Genomic DNA, 5,442 nt, shown 5'->3' on the forward strand with positions numbered 1-5,442 from the left:
TACAAAATGAATCTCTAAAAGTAGTTTTTATACTAGACTACTAACCTAGGTTTATAGAAAATAAGTAAGCTAAGATAGATAGTGCAAAAATCCACTTCCAGGGCCCACTTGGTGTGTGTTTGGGCTGAGCATTGAAGCTTTCACATGCATAGGCTATTCCTGGCGTTAAACTCCAGCTTTTATGCTAGTTCTGGCGTTTAACGCCAGAAAAAGGTAGAAAGTTGGCGTTAAAACGCCAGTTTGCGTTATCAAAACTCGGGCAAAGTATGGACTATTATATATTGCTCAAAAGCCCAAGATGTCTACTTTCCAACGCAATTAAGAGCGCCCCTATTGGGCTTCTGTAGCTCCAGAAAATTCATTTCGAGTGCAGGGATGTCAGAATCCAACAGCATCTACAGTCCTTTTTCAGCCTCTGAATAAGATTTTTGCTCAGGTCCCTGAATTTCAGCCAGAAAATACCTAAAATCACAGAAAAACACACAAACTCATAGTAAAGTCCAGAATTGTTATTTTTGCATAAAAACTAATAATTATATACTAAAAACTAACTAAATCATACTAAAAACTACCTAAAAACAATGCCAAAAAGCATATAAATTATCCGCCCATCACAACACCCAACATAAATTGTTGCTTGTTCCCAAGCAACTGGAAACAAATTAGGATAAAAAGAAGAGAATATACTATAAATCCTAAAGTATCAATGAAGCTTAGTTCAAATTAGATGAGCGGGGCTAGTAGCTTTTTATTTCTAAAAGTTTTGGCATCTCACTTTATCCTTTGAAGTTCAGAATGATTGGCATCCATTAAAAACTCATAATTTAGATAGTGTTATTGATTCTCCTAGTTTAGTACGTTGATTCTTGAATGTAGCTACTTTATGAGTCTTGGCCGTGGCCCTAAGTACTTTGTTTTCTAGTATTACCACCGGATACATAAATGCCACAGACACATAATTGGGTGAACCTTTTCAGATTGTGACCTAGCTTTGCTAGAGTCCCCAGTTAGAGGTGTCCAGAGTTCTTAAGCACATGACTTTAACCACTTAGTCTCAAGTTTTTCACTTGGACCTTCATGCCACAAGCACATGGTTAGGGACGGCTTGATTTAGCCGCTTAGGCCATGATTTTATTCCTTTGGGCCCTCCTATCCATTAATGCTCAAAGCCTTGGATCCTTTTTACCCATGCCTTTTGATTTTAAGGGCTATTGGCTTTTCCTGGTTGCTTTTTCTTTTTCTTTTTTTTCTTTTTCACCATTTTTTTCGCAAGCCTTGTTATTCACTGCTTTTTCTTGCTTCAAGAATCAATTTCACGATTTTTCAAATTATCAATAACATTTCTCTTTGTTCATCATTCTTTCTAGAGCCAACAAATTTAACATTCATAAACTTCACTATAAAAAATATGCACTGTTCAAGCATTCATTCAGAAAAAAAAAAGTATTGCAACCACATCAAAATAATTAAACTAATTTCAAGATAAAATTTGAAATTCATGTACTTCTTGTTCTTTTGTAATTAGGAATATTTTTCATTTAAGAAAGGTGAAGGATTCATGGAATTATTCATAACTTTAAGACATAGACACTAGACATTAATGATCATGTAATGAAGCTAAAACATAGTCAAATATAAAGCATAAAAATTGAAAAACAGAAAAAATAAGAACAAGGAAATTAAATAATGGGTCCACCTTAGTGATGGCGGCTAGTTCTTCCTCTTGAAGATCTTATAGAGTGCTTGAGCTCCTCAATGTCTCTTCCTTGCCTTTGTTGCTCCTCCCTTAGTGCTTTTGGTGCTCCTATCCTTAGTTGCTCCCAATAGTTGTGTGGAGAAAAATGTATCCCTTGAGGCATCTCAAGGATTTCTTAATGAGAGAATTCCTCATGCTCTTGTTAAGGTCCATGAGTGGTCTCTCTTGGTTGCTCCATCCACTTTCTAGTGATGGACTTTTTGAGATGAATTTCTCCATCTCTCATGACTCAGAGGTGGAAGCCACTGCCTTTTCTTTCCTCTTTCTAGAGGTTTCTCCGGCCTTAGGTGCCATTAATGGTTATGGAAAACAAAAAGCAATGCTTTTTTCACACCAAACTTAAAAGGTTTGCTCGTCCTTGAGTAAAAGAGGAAAGAAAGAAGGAGAAGAAGAAAAGAAGTGGGAGATGGAGGCTTGAGAGGGTTATTTATAGGGTAAGGGAGAGAGGGTAACCGTGTGGAGAATGGGTGGGTTTGGGAGGGAAATGGTTTGAATGTGAATGGTGAGGTAGGTGGGTGTTGGGGGAATAGTGTTATAGAAATGTGTGGAGAAGAGGGAGAGTGAGGTGGGGTAGGTGGGAATCCTGTGGGGTCCACAGATCCTGAGGTGTTAAGGAATTCTCATCCTTGCACCTTCCTGGCATTTAAACGCCCATTGTGTGCCAAATCTGGCGTTAGACGTCAGTTCTGCTACCTTTCCTGATGTTAAACGCCAGGCTGGTGCCCCTTTCTGGCATTTAACACCAGCCAGACACCAGACAGCCTTTTCTGGTGTTAAATGCCACTCTGGCTTCCGATTCTGGTGTTTAACACCCAGAATGCTGCCAGACTGGGCGTTAAACGCCCATTCTACTATCCTTACTAGCGTTTAAACGCTAGTAAGCCTGTCCGTTAGGGTGTGTTGTTTTTGATGTTGTTTTGATTCCGCTTTATTTCTACAGCCATTTTTATGATGCCACATGATCATCAACCTAAGGAAAACATAAAATAACAATGGAAAATGAAATGAAAAAGTAATTAACATAGAAAAATAAGATTGGGTTATCTCCCAATAAGCGCTTCTTTACTATCTTTAGTTGGACTTTTACTGAGCTTTAGTCTAGTCTCAGTTTTAAGCATTCTTGCTCAACATTGCTGTCAAGATAATGTTTGACTCTCTGTCTATTAACAATGAACTTTTTGTCAGAGTCAATATCCTGAAGCTCTACATATCCATATGGTGACTGATCACATATGGTCCCCTCCACCGAGATTTTAATTTCCCAGGGAACAATCTGAGCCTAGAGTTAAATAGTAGAATCTTCTATCTTGGCTCAGAGACTCTGGATGACAGTTTCTTGTCATGCGACCTTTTTGCTTTTTCTTTGTAAACTTTTGCATTTTCGAAAGCATTGAGTCTGAATTCCTCTAGCTCATTCAACTAGAGCAATCTTTTCTCTTTAGCTAACTTGGCATCAAGGTTTAGGAATCTGAATGCCTAGTAGGTCTTGTGTTCCAGTTCCACTGGTAGGTGACAGGCTTTTCCATACACAAGCTGGTATGGAGAGGTCCCTATAGGAGTTTTGAATGCAATTCTATATGACCATAGAGCATCATCCAGACTCCTTACCTAATCCTTTCTACGGGTATTTACAGTCTATTCCAAGATTTGTTTTACTTCTCTATTGAGATTTCAGCTTGCCCATTTGTTTGTGAATGATATGGAGTTGCCACTTTGTGGTTAATTCCGTATCGGATCAGAGTAGAGTCAAGCTGTTTATTACAGAAATGAGTTCCTCCATCACTGATTAGTATTATGGGGACACCAAATCTGCTGAAGATATGCTTCTGGAGGAACTTCAACATTGTCTTAGTATCATTAGTGGGTGTTGCAATTGCCTCTACCCATTTAGACATAATCTACTACCACGAGAATATAAGTGTTTGAGTATGATGGTGGGAAAGGCCCCATGAAGTCTATACCCCATACATCAAACAACTCAATCTCTAAGATCCTTTGCTGAGGCATGGCATAACCGTGAGGCAGATTACCAGCTCTTTGGCAACTGTCACAGCTACGTACAAACTCTCAAGAGTCTCTATAGAGAGTAGGCCAGTAGAAACCACATTGGAGGACTCTTGTGGCTGTCCGCTCACTTTCGAAATGTCCTCCATATTGTGATCCATGGCAATGCCATAGAATCTTCTGTGCCTCTTCTCTGGGCACACACTTGCGGATCATTCCATTTGCACATCTCTTAAAGAGATATGGTTCATCCCACAAGTAGTACTTTGTATCAGTAATTATTTTTTTTGTTTGCTGCCTGTTGTACTCTTTGGGTATGAATCTTAACGTTTTATAGTTTGCAATGTCTGTAAACCACGGTACATCCTGAATGGCAAAGAGTTTCTCATCCGGGAAGGTTTCAGAGATCTCAGTAGAGGGGTGGGACACCCCTTCTACTGGTTCTATTCGGGACAGGTGATCTGCTACTTGGTTCTCTGTCCTTTTTCTGTCTCTTATTTCTATATCAAACTCTTGCAGAAGCAACACCCATCTTATGAGCCTGGGTTTTGAATCCTTCTTTGTGAGTAGATATTTAAGAGTAGCATGGTCAGTATACACAATCACTTTTGATCCTATTAAATAGGATATAAACTTGTCAATGGCATAAACCACTACAAGCAGCTTTTTTTCTGTGGTTGCATAATACTTCTGTGCGTCATTCAGAACACGGTTGACATAGTAAATGACATGCAGAAGCTTGTTATGTTGTTGTCCTAATACTGCACCAATAGCATGGTCACTGGCATCACACATTAATTCGAATGGTAATGTCCAGTCTGGTGCAGAAATGACAGGTGCTGTGACTAACTTAAACTTCAGAGTCTCAAAGGCCTGCAAACACTCTAAGTCAAAGACAAAGGGTGTATCAAAAGCTAGCAGATTGCTTAGAGGTTTTGCAATTTTTGAAAAATCCTTTATAAACCTCCTATAGAATCCTACATGCCCCATAAAGTTTCTGATTGCCTTAACATTGGCAGGTGGTGGTAATTTTTCAATTACCTCCACCTTAGCTTGATCCATCTCTATTCCCTTGTTCAAAATTTTATGCCTAAGGACAATTTTTTCAGTCACCATAAAGTTACATTTTTCCCAGGTTAAAACCAGGTTAGTATCTTGGCACCTTTTTAGAACAAGTGCTAGATGATCAAGACAGGAGTTGAATGAGTCTCAAAATACTGAGAAGTCATCCATGAAGACTTCCAAAAATTTTTCCACCATATTAGAGAAAATAGAGAGCATGCATATCTGAAAAGTTGCAGGTGATTGCACAGACCAAATGGCATGCTTCTGTAGGCAAATACTCCAGATGGACATGTGAATGCTATTTTCTCTTGATCCTGAGGATCTACTGTAATTTGGTTATAGCCTGAATAGCCATCCAAAAAGCAGTAATAGTCATGACCTGCTAGTCTTTCTAGCATCTGGTCTATGAATGGTAAAGGAAAGTGATCCTTCCTAGTGGCTGTATTGAGCCTTCTGTAGTCAATACACATGCGCCACCCTATGACTATTCTTGTAGGAACCATTTCATTCTTTTCATTATGAACCACTATCATGCCTCCCTTCTTGGGAACAACTTGGACAGGGCTCACCCAAGGGCTATCAGAAATAGGATAAATGATCCCGGCCTCTAGTAATTT

This window comes from Arachis hypogaea, chromosome 10, assembly GCF_003086295.3.
Source record: "Arachis hypogaea cultivar Tifrunner chromosome 10, arahy.Tifrunner.gnm2.J5K5, whole genome shotgun sequence".
Classification (NCBI taxonomy): domain Eukaryota; kingdom Viridiplantae; phylum Streptophyta; class Magnoliopsida; order Fabales; family Fabaceae; genus Arachis; species Arachis hypogaea.